Source organism: Phoxinus phoxinus, assembly GCF_949152265.1.
Source record: "Phoxinus phoxinus genome assembly, chromosome: 20".
NCBI classification, from domain to species: domain Eukaryota; kingdom Metazoa; phylum Chordata; class Actinopteri; order Cypriniformes; family Leuciscidae; genus Phoxinus; species Phoxinus phoxinus.
This window is the reverse complement of record NC_136895.1, coordinates 23,012,023-23,025,429: the sequence shown is the minus strand read 5'-3', so window position 1 is coordinate 23,025,429 and position 13,407 is coordinate 23,012,023. Positions and strand designations below refer to the sequence as shown.

The 13,407-nt window shown below is 40.6% G+C and overlaps 1 protein-coding gene and 1 long non-coding RNA gene across 2 annotated transcripts in view; one reads left to right on the top strand and one right to left on the bottom strand.

The window, feature by feature from the left end:
- Positions 1-13,407, top strand: part of LOC306988988 — a 241,940-nt gene that overhangs the window by 164,025 nt on the left and 64,508 nt on the right. The window lies entirely within an intron of this gene.
- Positions 1-13,407, bottom strand: part of LOC306988961 (uncharacterized protein) — a 220,421-nt gene that overhangs the window by 171,247 nt on the left and 35,767 nt on the right. The window lies entirely within an intron of this gene.

Below are 13,407 nucleotides of genomic sequence, written 5' to 3'. Positions count from 1 at the left end.
GAACCATCGCGCATCTCACAGTGTTTATTCATTAGTGAATGATTCCGCTTTTTGAAAGAATCGCTTGACTCAAAGATTCAATTATCAATCAATAGACAACTGTCTCATTCATGAATGACTCAGTCGTTCAAACGACTCGTTTGAACGAATGAATCAATGACTCGCTCATTAAGACGGTCGCCTTGCGACACTTAAAGGAGGTTTAGTGTTATGTTAAAAAGTATAGCCTATCATTCTTTCCAACGATCGTTAATTAACTTATATTTAAAACAATCTCATAACATTATTTAATGCATTGTTATTTTTCAGTTTAAAATATTTAATTTGATCAGCCACAGGGTGTCCCTACCCCTATAGTGTCTTATTATTCTAAATAATTTAATTTGATCAAATTTAGAAATTAAAAATGAAATATGAAGCATACATTTAATAAGAGTAGGGGTGTGACTAGGTACAGATATTAGGCTACAATATACAGATTTAAATATATCATCGCGCTCCACCGTCGATTTGAGATTGCAATGCACGTGTGTGTGTGTGTGTGTGTGTGTGTGTGTGTGTGTGTGTGTTAAAATAATTTAGTTTAGTTAGAGAACGGGCACTAACCTATTAAAACCTGAACGTGTCCGCTTAATAAATCGTGAGTTGAACGAGAGTCGCAGCAAAGATCAGTCCAATTTCATTAATCATCATGGGTGAAGAGCAGACTGAAAAGATGATGACGGAATATTTTGTGTAAAAACGACTATTTAAGCGAATCTGTCATAGTACTGTTTTATTGTTTTCCATTAAGAATAATAGGCTATTGAACTCGCAATTCAAGCAATAACGCGTTCACGGCGAGGAACGAGCAGAACAGAGTGAATGTGTTTTAGTTCATTCCTACTGGACGTCCAGTACTTACTTTCGCTTTTAAGTTAGCGATTTAAAAGCTCCCGCCGGTGTCACACGTCGATTAACCGGTGGGAAAATATCCTCACAAAGTCACCCTAATAAATATATATTTATGTCTGAACTATTTTGATCTCATTTAGACCTTACATGCTGGCATTGACTGTCATACATCACTAGAGGGCAGTATAGCCCTATGTATGACTTGATTTTTATTAAATAGCCCTATTCTGTTGGTCTGAGCTAATGACTGTAAATTAGAAAGTTGTCCGGCTCAAGGAGAAGAATACATATATAGATTTTTGTGACTGTAGGTAAAACTAACCCCCCCTCTTGGGTCAAAAGTATCTTGAAAGTGACACACTTCCTGCTGCCAGTTGGTGGCGCTATAACTTTGACTCACAATAGTCACATCCATGTGATCGGCCTCTTACAGCGAACACACTGCTGAAGTTTCATCAAGATCAATTAATGTATGAGGATGTTATAACACACTTCCTGTTTCCAATATTCGCCATAAATTCGTTTCCTCGCCACGGCCAAACCGTTCGAGATATCAAAAATCCGTCCGCAATTTAGCATCCTCCATGTCTTGACTTCATGCACACCGAGTTTCGTGGTCATCGGATGAATTCTCTAGGACAAGTGTTTCAAATGCCAGAACATGCGTTTCCATACAGCCCATAATAGCCGACTTCCTGTTGGGCTGGCGTAAAACTTAGAGCACGAAAGTTGTTCGGCCCGATGAGATCTATATGTGTACCGAGTTTCATATTATTACATGCAAGCGTGTTTGATATATGGACATGTTTTTGAATCCCATTCAAGGGGGCGCTGTCGAGCCCCCCTGCCACGCCCGGGTCCCAGCATCAGCGTGGCCCTAATGGCCGCGGGTTCTGACATTTGTGCAAAGTTTCAAGAGTTTTTGAGCACGTTAAGGCCCCCAAAAGTGCCCAAAAGGTAGTAAAATAATAATAAATATAGCTGCAAGCAGCGATTACGGGCCCAAGCCGGAGGCACCGCCACCCCGGTGCCTTTAGTTGCACTAAAGGCACCAGGGTGGCGGTGCCACCGGCTTGGGCCCTCCATCGCTGCTTGCAGCTATATTTATATATATATATATATATATATATATATATATATATATATATATAAAAACCGCCACCCCGTTGCCTTTAGGGTTCCTGTGCACGACGGGCAATAACGTAACTCCGCTTTGACTGTCGAGAAGAAGTCTACTTTAGAGCTTGCATCAGTGTGGGTTCTGCAAAAGTGCGCATCGAGGGCACATATCAACCACAAAGTATGCGTGAGCACCCTTCTGAAACCTAAAATGAAAAATTAGACACCCTACAGTCTCATGGACTTAACGGACACATGAAATCAGCAGCCATTGTAAGTACACAACACCGAAAATTCATATGAAGTGTGGTATATATATATATATATATATATATATATTACCTTTTTTAAGGGACAAGACAGAGAGAATTTGACTTGCCTGACCTGATTAGAACAGTGAAAAAAAATAAAAATAATCACTAAAACGAGAATTGTTCTGATTTTATGATACTCAAAATATTCCACAACAAATCCTTATTGATATTCAGAACAGAACAATAATTTAAAAAATAACAATAAAATATAATTTATTTATTTCAATTTTGTATTTTTATTTAATGACTATTATTTATTTAGAGCAGGTACAGCTAGTGTGCGATGCTTTTGCTATTTCAGAGGAAAAAAACACATTTTATTTAAAAAATGCTTTTCAATTAAATCAAATGTTCAAGCTTTGTTTTCGTTTTATTATTTTGTTTGTTTTAAACTGTGTTCAATTTATATTGTTAATCATTTGACACTAAACAAATGCATAAAGTATAATTTTAACTTTTAAAAAACTATTAAAATTTGTTAATAGGACAAAACATAGTTATTATATTTTATATATATATATATATATTAAATAAACATTTGTAATGAAATCGTTCCCAGAAAAGTAGCGCAATGCCTGGCCACGCCCACTTCTGGCATCAGACTTTTAGGCTGGCGCTGTCGTGATCACACTGATATGACGTATGGTTCTGGGGTTCTGCAGTTGGTTACTATTGGGACTCCCGCGCCGCCTCCTTTTCACAACCTGAGGGAACCGTCTCCAGAATATTAACCTCACTTCCAGAAGTCCAATTCCCATCATTCATGCCTCTTACCTGGGACTGATTGCACGCACACGCACACACACACACACACACACACACATACACACCCGCACACGTACAATGTTTAAAAGCAATAAATATTTATCCAACCTCGTTTAAAACAGTCTGTCGGTGCCATCTTTTGGACATTCATCATATTGCAAAGGTTTTCATTTCTAGTCCTCAAACAGAGCACTAATCTGTTTATTTTTAAGTTATTGATTAAAAAAGAAACATCAAATGCGTTTTTAGTCATAGTATTATTTTATACAGAAATAAATTATTTGTAATTCAGATGAGAATAATTTTAAGGAAAACAAATATATTCATCTGAAAAACAAATATATTGATCTGAAATATAGCACGTGTTTTTGTAAAATAAATTCAAGCTATAGCCTACCCGCCCCCGAAATGGAGCTAATTTTAAAATTAAACTAAAAAAGCTCACGGCTGCACAGACATTCATAACGGTGCGCGTGCGCGTCCAACGCGAGGAGTGAGCAGAACAGAGCGAACGTTTTTTAGTTAATTTCTACTTTCATAGGAATTCATTCGAGCGCACTGCGAGCGCCACCATAATCATAGGCTACTTACTTTCACTTTTATATTAGCGATTTAAAAGCCCTCGCTGGTGTCACACGTTGGTTAACCGGTGGGAAAAATATACAGATATTCAATTCAAATATACAGATATATTAAATATATCATCGCGCTCCACCGTCGATTTGGTGTGTGTGTGTGTGTGTGCGTGTTAAAATAATTTAGTTCAGTTAGAGAACGGGCACTAACCTACAATTAAAACCTGAACGTGTCCGCTTAATAAATCGTGAGCTGAATGAGAGTCGCAGCAAAGATCAGCACAAGGAGTCCAATTTCATTAATCATGGGTGGACAGCTGACTGAAAAGATGATGACGGAATTGAACACGCAATTCAAGCAATCCCATCCCCGAAATGGCGCTATGTTTAAAATGAAACTAAATGCTCACGGATGCACGGGCAATAACGCGTTCACGGCGAGGAACGAGCAGAACAGAGTGAATGTGTTTTAGTTCATTCCTACTGGACGTCCAGTACTACTTTGGCTTTTAAGTTAGCGATTTAAAAGCCCCCGCTTTAATCACACATCGATTAACCGGTAGGAAAATATTCTCACAGTCACTAATATATTTATATATAAATACAATATACAATGGGCCTACCTGATTTCGAACACAAGAGGGCAGTATTGCCCTATGTATGACTTATGTTTTTACTAAATAGCGCATTCTGGCTGTTTTTAACTTATACATAATTCTTAAATTGAAAAAAAGAACAAAATGGGTTTAGTTCTGATATTTGTATACTTTTATATAGAAATAAATGGTGTATAATTACATTTTTAGAAGATATGAGGCTTTTAGTGTTTCCTTTGTGGACATTACTTTAATCCTTCGCCATAGCAAAACCGTTTGAGATATTTAATATCCGTTCATAATTTAGCATCTTTAATGTATTTTCATCATGTTGAAAAAGTTTGGTGTGAATAAACCACACACCAAACTGTTGGTCGGAGCTAATGACTGTAAATTAGAAAGTTGTCCGGCTCGTGGAGATAAATATAGATACCGATTTTTGTTACTGTAGGTAAAAATAATACCCCATTTTTGACTAAAGGTGGCGCTACTGAGCCCCTTACCACGCCCGTTTCTGAAACTTTGCACAAGTGTACTAGGCAATAAATGTAAAGTGTCTGTCGAGTTTCATGCAATTTCAAGTATGCTAAGAGTCTCAAAAACTTTAAAAAAGAATATTAAAGTTTGATGCGTTGCCATGGCAACAGTATTTAAGATATCAATAATCCTTTCACAGGTCTACTGTCGTGTGTTTACATTATACAGATGAAGTTTGAAGCAAATCGGGTAAAAATAAGAGGGTGATTTCAAAGCATTTTGAAAGTGACACACTTCCTGCTGCCAGTTGGTGGCGCTATAACTTTGACTCACAATAGTCACATCCATGTGATCGGCCTCTTACAGCGAACACACTGCTGAAGTTTCATCCAGATCAATTAATGTATGAGGATGTTATAACACACTTCCTGTTTCCAATATTCGCCATAAATTCGTTTCCTCGCCACGGCCAAACCGTTCGAGATATCAAAAATCCCCTCGCAATTTATCATCCTCCATGTCTTGACTTCATGCACACCGAGTTTCGTGGTCATCCGATGAATTCTGTAGGACAAGTGTTTCAAATGCCAGAACATGCGTTTCCATACAGCCCATAATAACCGACTTCCTGTTGGACTGGCGTAAAACTTAGAGCACGAAAGTTGTTCGGCCCGATGAGATCTAAATGTGTACCGAGTTTCATATTATTACATGCAAGCGTGTTTGATATACGGACAAGTGTTTGAATCCCATTCCAGGGGGCGCTGTCGAGCCCCCCTGCCACGCCCGGGTACCAGCTTCAGCCCGGCCGCGGGTTCTAACCTGTGTGCAAAAGTTCAAGAGTTTTCGAGCACGTTAAGGGCCCCAAAAGTGCCCGAGATTTTGCACACAGCAGAGAAAGGGTTAAACTAAAATATAGCTGCAAGCAGCGATTACGGGCCCAAGCCGGTGGCACCGCCACCCTGGTGCCTTTAGTTACACTAAAGGCACCGGGCTGGCGCTGCCACCGGCTTGGGCCCTCCATCGCTGCTTGCAGCTATATTTATTTATATATATATATATATATATATATATATATATATATATATATATATAAAAGCCGCCACCCCGTTGCCTTTCGGGTTCCTGTGCACGACGGGCAATAACGTAACCCCGCTTTGACTGTCGAGAAGAAGTCTGCTTTAGAGCTTGTATCAGTGTGAGTCTTTCTGCTCCCATCCAAACACACACAGAAAAGGGGGGGCTGTCTGTGTGTGTTCCCTGACCTGTGTGCAAAGTTTCAAGAGTTTTCGAGCACGTTAAGGGCCCCAAAAGTGCCCGAGAAGTCCCACACAGCAGAGAAAGGGTTAAACTAAACTAGCCCCCCTCCTCACACACACACACACACACATACACAGATCCCCCCCTCCCCTCCCCACCCCACACAGACAGACACACACACACAGAATGGCAGAGAGACAGAGAGAGACACAATTCACATTCAAACCACAATATCTGACTTTCTGTTGGTCGGAGCTAATGACTGTAAATTAGAAAGTTGTTCGGCTTCATAAGATCAATATACACGATGAGTTTTGTAACTGTAGGTAAAACTATAACTAAGTTATAACACACTTTATGCATCCTTTTTTAATCATAAATTCGTTTCCTCGCCACGGCCAAACCGTTCGAGATATCAAAAATCCGTCCGCAATTTAGCATCCTCCATGTCTTGACTTCATGCACACCGAGTTTCGTGGTCATCGGATGAATTCTCTGGGAGAAGTGTTTCAAATGCCAGAACATGCGTTTCCATACAGCCCATAATAGCCGACTTCCTGTTGGACTGGCGTAAAACTTAGAGCACGAAAGTTGTTCGGCCCGATGAGATCTATATGTGTACCGAGTTTCATATTATTACATGCAAGCGTGTTTGATATATGGACATGTTTTTGAATCCCATTCCAGGGGGCGCTGCCGAGCCCCCCTGCCACGCCCGGGTACCAGCTTCAGTCGGGCCCTGATGGCCGCGGGTTCTGACATTTGTGCAAAGTTTCAAGAGTTTTTGAGCACGTTAAGGGCCCCAAAAGTGCCCGAGAAGTCCCACACAGCAGAGAAAGGGTTAAAATAAAGTCCCCCCTTCTCTCTCACACACAGACAGACACTGAGAGAGACTGGCAAAATTCCCATCAAATCACATTCAAACCAAAATATCTGACTTCCTGTTGGTCGGAGCTAATGACTGTAAATTAGAAAGTTGTCCGGCTCGTGGAGATAAATATAGATACCGATTTTTGTTACTGTAGGTAAAACTAATACCCCATTTTTGACTAAAGGTGGCGCTACTGAGCCCCTTACCACGCCCGTTTCTGAAACTGTGCACAAGTGTACTAGGCAATAAATGTAAAGTGTCTGTCGAGTTTCATGCAATTTCAAGTATGCTAAGAGTCTCAAAAACTTAAAAAAAGAATATTAAAGTTTGATGCGTTGCCATGGCAACAGTATTTAAGATATCAATAATCCTTTCACAGGTCTACATCTGCCGTGTGTTTACATTATACAGATGAAGTTTGAAGCAAATCGGGTAAAAATAAGAGGGTGATTTCAAAGCATTTTGAAAGTGACACACTTCCTGCTGCCAGTTGGTGGCGCTATAACTTTGACTCACAATAGTCACATCCATGTGATCGGCCTCTTACAGCGAACACACTGCTGAAGTTTCATCAAGATCAGTTAATGTATGAGGATGTTATAACACACTTCCTGTTTCCAATATTCGCCATAAATTCGTTTCCTCGCCACGGCCAAACCGTTCGAGATATCAAAAATCCCCTCGCAATTTATCATCCTCCATGTCTTGACTTCATGCACACCGAGTTTCGTGGTGATTGGTTGAATTTTCTAGGAGGAGTATTTTAAATTCCATTGCATGTGTTTTTTAAACTACGCCAAATAGCCGACTTCCTGTTGGGCTGGGGTAAAAAGTCAGAGCACGAAGGATATATGAACCGATGAGATCTATAAGTGTACCGAGTTTCATATTATTTCATGCAAGCGTGTTTGATTTATGGACCAAGTTTTCGGACCGCGTTCCAGGGGGCGCTGTCGAGCCCCCCTGCCACGCCCGGGTCCCAGCTTCAGTCCGGCTCTAATGGCCGCGGGTTCTGACATTTGTGCAAAGTTTCAAGAGTTTTTGAGCACGTTAAGGCCCCCAAAAGTGCCCAAAAGATAGTAATATAATAATAAATATATATATATATATATATATATATATATATATATATATATAAACCGCCACCCCGGTGCCTTTAGGGTTCCTGTGCATGACGGGCAATAACGTAACTCCGCTTTGACTGTCGAGAAGAAGTCTACTTTAGAGCTTGCATCAGTGTGGGTTCTGCAAAAGTGCGCATCGAGGGCACATATCAACCACAAAGTATGCGTGAGCACCCTTCTGAAACCTAAAATGAAAAATTAGACACCCTACAGTCTCATGGACTTAACGGACACATGAAATCAGCAGCCATTGTAAGTACACAACACCGAAAATTCCTATGAAGTGTGGTATATATATTCATTGAAATTACTGTACTTTAAAACACTTGTTTAAAAGAAAAAAAAACACATGTATACATAGTATAAAACACTAGATGGCACAATATACCTATTTTTAATAGAGTCTTTATGCCCCCCTCCCCACACACACAGACAGGGGGAGCTGTCTGTGTGTGTGCCCTGCCTCCCCTCCCCACACAGAGAGAGACACACACACACACACACACACACACACACACACACACACACAAAGAATGGCAGGAGGGACTCTGGCAGAGAGAGACAAAACCACATTCAAACCAAAATATCTGACTTCCTGTTGGTCGGAGCTAATGACTGTAAATTAGAAAGTTGTCCGGCTCGATGTGCACAATATACATACCAAGTTTTGTTACTGTAGGTAAAACTAACCCCCCCCCCCCACTTTTGTCAAAAGTAACACACTTCCTGCTGCCAGTTGGTGGCGCTATAACTTTGACTCACATTAGTTATATCCATGTGATCGCCCTTTTACAACAAACACGCTACTGAAGTTTCATCAAGATCAATAAATGTATGAAGACGTTATAACACATCGTGTTTCTCTTTTCTCACCATAATTTCGTTTCCTCGCCACGGCCAAACCGTTCGAGATATCAAAAATCCGTCCACAATTTAGTATCCTCAATGTCTTGACTTAATGCTGACCGAGTTTGGTGGCGATAGGATAATTTTTCTAGGAGGAGTATATAAAATTCCAGGGACATGCGTTTTCATACAACCCATAATAGCCGACTTCCTGTTGGACTGGCATAAAACTTAGAGCACGAAAGTTGTTCGGCCCGATGATATCTATATGTGTACCGAGTTTCATATGAATTCATGCAAGCGTGTTTGATATATGGACAAGTGTTCAAATCCCATTCCAGGGGGCGCTGTCGAGCCCCCATGCCACGCCCAGGTACCAGCTTCAGCCCGGCTCTAATGGCCGCGGGTTCTGACCTGTGTGCAAAGTTTTAAGAGTTTTCGAGCACGTTAAGGGCCCCAAAAGTGCCCGAGAAGTTGCACACAGCAGAGAAAGGGTTAAACTAAACTAGCCCCCCTCCTCTCTCACACACACACAGAGACACAGAGGGGCAGAGGGAAAATGCTCCGAAAAGTACACATTCAAACCAAAATATCTGACTTCCTGTTGGTCGGAGCTAATGACTGTAAATTAGAAAGTTGTCCGGATCGAAGAGAAGAATATACGTACCGAGTTTGGTTACTGTAGGTAAAACTAATACCCCATTTTTGACTAAAGGTGGCGCTACTGAGCCCCATACCACGCCCGTTTCTGAAACTTCGCACAAGTGTACTAGGCAATAAATGTGATATGCATGTTGAGTTTCATGCAATTTGAAGCATGTTAAGAGCCTCAAATGCATCCAAAAAGAATATAAAAGTTTAAAGCGTTGCCATGGCGACAGTATTAAAGATATCAATAATCCTTTCACAGGTCTACATATGCCGTGTGTTTACATTCTACAGATGAAGTTTGAAGCAAATCGGGTAAAAATAGGAGGGTGAATTCAAAGCATTTTGAAAGTGACACACTTCCTGCTGCCAGTTGGTGGCGCTATAACTTTGACTCACAATAGTCACACCCATGTGATCGGCCTCTTACAGCGAACACACTGCTGAAGTTTCATCAAGATCAATTAATGTATGAGGATGTTATAACACACTTCCTGTTTCCAATATTCGCCATAAATTCGTTTCCTCGCCACGGCCAAACCGTTCGAGATATCAAAAATCCCCTCGCAATTTATCATCCTCCATGTCTTGACTTCATGCACACCGAGTTTCGTGGCGAGTGGTTGAATCGTCTAGGAGGAGTATTTTAAATTCCATTGAATGCGTTTTTCTAACTACCCCAAATAGCCGACTTCCTGTTGGGCTGGGGTAAAAAGTCAGAGCATGAAGGATATATGAACCGGTGAGATCTATAAGTGTACCGAGTTTCATATTATTTCATGCAAGCGTGTTTGATTTATGGACCAAGTTTTCGGACCCCGTTCCAGGGGGCGCTGTCAAGCCCCCCTGCCACGCCCGGGTACCAGCTTCAGTCCGGCTCTAATGGCCGCGGGTTCTGACCAGTGTGCAAAGTTTCAAGAGTTTTCGAGCACGTTAAGGCCCCCAAAAGTGCCCGAATAGTCGTAAGAAAAATAATAATAATAATCCGGAGAAAAACAATAGGGCCTTCGCCTTTTCAAGGCTTGGGCCCTAATAATAAAGAAGAAGAAGAATAATAATAAATAATAATCCGAAGGAAAACAATAGGGCCTTCGCCTTTTCAAGGCTTGGGCCCTAATAATAAATAATAAAGAAGAATAATCCGAAGGAAAACAATAGGGCCTTCGCCTTTAAGGCTTGGGCCCTAATAATAATAATAATAAATATAGCTGCAAGCAGCGATTACGGGCCCAAGCCGGTGGCACCGACACCCTGGTGCCTTTAGTTGCACTAAAGGCACCAAGGTGGCGGTGGCACCGGCTTGGGCCCTCCATCGCTGCTTGCAGCTATATTTATTTATATATATATATATATATATATATATATATATATATATATATAAACCGCCACCCCGGTGCCTTTAGGGTTCCTGTGCACAACGGGCAATAACGTAACTCCGCTTTGACTGTCGAGAGGAAGTCTGCTTTAGAGCTTGCATCAGTGTGGGTTCTGCAAAAGTGCGCATCGAGGGCACATATAAGAAAAAAAATTATATATATATATATATTAGTGTTGTCAAAAGACCCGGTACTTCGGTACCATTTCGGTACTAAAAAAAATAAATGGTAACGGTACCAGCTTTTCTTAAGTACCAGTGTAAATTCATAATTTCATAAATTCGTTTCCTCGTCACGGCCAAACCGTTCGAGATATCAAAAATCCGTCCGCAATTTAGCGTCCTATTCTAGCATGATTTACCTTGATTTACCATGTTATAGGATGATTTACCATGATATACCACATTCTAGAATGATTTTCCATGTTTCTAGCTTTAATAACCATGCTTTACCACGTTGCTAGTAATTATGTGAAGCATCAGAACAAATGAAGTGATAAACTGACAAAATATGATTGTGTTATAATAGTAATTGTTATATAAGGGATTTTTTTAGTGTCTAAATAAATGAATGCAAAAGCACATGTGAAAAGACTATTAATAAGTAGAATGTTCAGCAGAGGGCAGTAGAAGACCACTTATTGGCTCACTTTCATTTTACAAGTCTTGATTTTTACCAGTATTTTGCACCAAAGCAAACCAGTTTTTGCATGTTAACTCCATTATGCATGCTTACACACATTACACGTCCATCATAATAACAAATATATAGCTTTAAGCATTTGTTTGTTAGCCAATGCTGAAAGCTGATAAAAAGATTACAAATATAATCCTGCTGCTCTCTCTAGTGGACGACAGTGTTATTACAGCCTCCATCTTACAGTTGAAGTGAATGAATGAATGGTTTCTCACATATATTTTGGGAACGAGAGAGCGAAAAAATTTGAAACTCGGAGCTTAGATAGTGCTCGAGGTGCCCTGTGTAATGAGACCATCCCAGTGTTGGTGGGCGATTGGGGCCGGGAGTTATTCCCGTTCAAATGCAAACATTTTATGGCTTATATCTCGGGAATGCCCAGGCCAAATCGCACCAAAATCGAATCGAAGCTAGGTGAGGACGGGCCCTTTCCAACAAGCTATTCCTCAAGGATCGGGGTGGTCTGGTTCGGGAGTTACAGCCGGTCAAAGGTCGGAGGTCTCGTGATTTTGCGATCGCCGGGGGGGGCGTTCCCGAGCTCCACGACAATAGATTTCGATCAAGAGCCTGGAGAGGACCTTACCATCAAAATTTGAGCGCGCAACGACTTTCCGTTTTCGAGTTATGAGTGAATTTGTACTTGGGGGGCCAGTATAACGTGGCCACCGTTATATTTTCGCTTTCAGGCTTCCCATTTCTCAGTGTGACACAATTGTCAATAGTAATACTACAATAGATGAATTTTGATCAAATGTCATTGTAAATGTTAAAATACTGATTTTATAAAGTCTAAATATGAATTATATAACAATATTAGGGATTAGTATGATGAAGAGACAGCAGGGGGCAGTATAATACCACTTATTGGCTCTATCATTTTAACAAATCCCTCACACCCCACACACACTAACAGAGACAGAGAGAGAGAGGGAGGGGGGGAGAAAATCCTCCACAAGTCCACATTCAAACAAAAATATCTGACTTCCTGTTGGTCGGAGCTAATGAGTGTAAATTAGAAAGTTGTCCGGCTCGAGGAGAAGAATATCCATACTGATTTTTGTTACTGTAGGTAAAACTAATACCCCATTTTTGACTAAAGGTGGCGCTACTGAGCCCCTTACCACGCCCGTTTCTGAAACGTTGCACAAGTGTACTAGGCAATTAATGTAAAGTGTCTGTCGAGTTTCATGCAATTTCAAGCATGCTAAGAGTCTCAAAAGCATCAAAAAAGAATATTAAAGTTTGATGCGTTGCCATGGCAACAGTATTTAAGCTATCAATAATCCTTTCACAGGTCTAGATCTGTCGTGTGTTTACATTATACAAATAAAGTTTGAAGCAAATCGGGTAAAAATAAGAGGGTGAATTCAAAGCATTTTGAAAGTGACACACTTCCTGCTGCCAGTTGGTGGCGCTATAACTTTGACTCACAATAGTCACATCCATGTGATTGGCCTCTTACAGCGAACACACTGCTGAAGTTTCATCAAGATCAATTAATGTATGAGGATGTTATAACACACTTCCTGTTTCCAATATTCGCCATAAATTTGTTTCCTCGCCACGGCCAAACCGTTCGAGATATCAAAAATCCCCTGGCAATTTATCATCCTCAATATCTTGACTTCATGCACACCGAGTTTCGTGACGATTGGTTGAATAGTCTAGGAGGAGTATTTTAAATTCCATTGCATGTGTTTTTTAAACTACGCCAAATAGCCGACTTCCTGTTGGGCTGGGGTAAAAAGTCAGAGCATGAAGTATATATGAACCGATGAGATCTATAAGTGTACCGAGTTTCATATTATTCCATGCAAGCGTGTTTGATTTATGGACCAAGTTTTCG